Source organism: Vombatus ursinus, unplaced genomic scaffold (genome assembly GCF_900497805.2).
Source record: "Vombatus ursinus unplaced genomic scaffold, bare-nosed wombat genome assembly UNPS02014870.1, whole genome shotgun sequence".
Lineage (NCBI taxonomy): Eukaryota > Metazoa > Chordata > Mammalia > Diprotodontia > Vombatidae > Vombatus > Vombatus ursinus.
This window is the reverse complement of record NW_020954648.1, coordinates 12,218,950-12,220,350: the sequence shown is the minus strand read 5'-3', so window position 1 is coordinate 12,220,350 and position 1,401 is coordinate 12,218,950.

The following is a 1,401-nucleotide window of genomic DNA, read 5'->3' as shown; positions in this document are numbered from 1 at the left end:
GTGTGTGTATGTGTGTGTAAAGGACCATTTTCTGCTTCTTTTGGATTGATAACAAGTGAAAGGCAATAATAAGGCAGAGAGACCAAGATGACTAGAATGCCAGTAACCAAAATGTATGGGAAAAATTAAGAGTAGAGGATGTGCTTCTTCTGATCCCATAATCTAACTTTCTTTCCCTTCTTTCCCCAGGTGCGTTTTCCTCTGATCGTAACTCAGAAAAAGAGGAAGACCTGGCCCTTCCCTGATATATATCAAAAACCATTTCCATCCCTGCATAGCTACTCTCTTGCACGAACAATCTCTGCTGGCTGCTGCTCAATGCTACTTACCATGAGTAATGGAAGCCTCCAACCCTGCACTTCCATGCCCTCAGTCTTCCCACTCCAGATTTCTACAAATAACTAGAAAAGCTAGATAGGTAGACAGTCAGACTTCCAATCTGTACCCTTAAGTTCATTAAGCCTCATAGATTATAAATACATATATATGAATATAGGTATGTGTATATATATATAAATTTATATAGGTATGCACACCCATATATACATATACATAGATTCATGGGTCACTTGGAAATGTGAGGACATACAATGTAGCTTCCATGCTAAAAGGTGACCACAAAGGGTTTTTATTGCATCATAAGGAAGCAAAAAAGGCTTTTAAAAGTCCTAGTTGAGAGAGAGAGGGAGAGAGGGAGAGAAAATGAGAAGGAGAGAGAAAGAGATTAAGGTGTTTTCAGTGAAATTGTGAGGATAAAAAAGAAGAAAAGCCCCAGGGTGGACTGAGCAAGAAGAGAAATTTAGGTTTGTTGGGTCTGGTTTTTTGGCATTGAACATTAGAGATATGGTGATAATTTTTAAAAGAAGAGAGAATATTATCAAGCTTTAAAAAATCATTTCCCCCCATGCTCATCTCCTGCATATATCACCCCCTCATTCCCACAGAAGCCTCAGAGTGATGGTGGAAAATTTCTCAAAGAAATTTAAGGCCGGAACAGAGCAAATAATTTATTCCATCCAGATCATTCACTACTAAAAATTAACTACAGATTCTTCCAAGCACCTCAACAAGGCATCCTTGACCTGGACCTCTAAAAGTATCGGTGTTAGCCCTGGAGTCACCAAGTGTCCTGTCTCTGGCTTGGATTGGAGCACACAGAATAGTGGTGGTGAGTAGTGTGGTCCATCTGGCAGCAGACTAGTGGTCATTAGAGAGGAGAGAAGCCTGGACATAGGTGAAGAAATGGGGGGGAAACTCATCACTATAGGCTTTTCTTGTAGTTATTTTATGCCTCTTGATAAGACTCTAACCTGGGTCTTTCTTCTCTTTCAAAGTCCATTTTCTCTTTTTTCTTCTTCTTCTTCTTCTTCTTCTTCTCCTTCTTCTTCTTCTTCTTCTTCT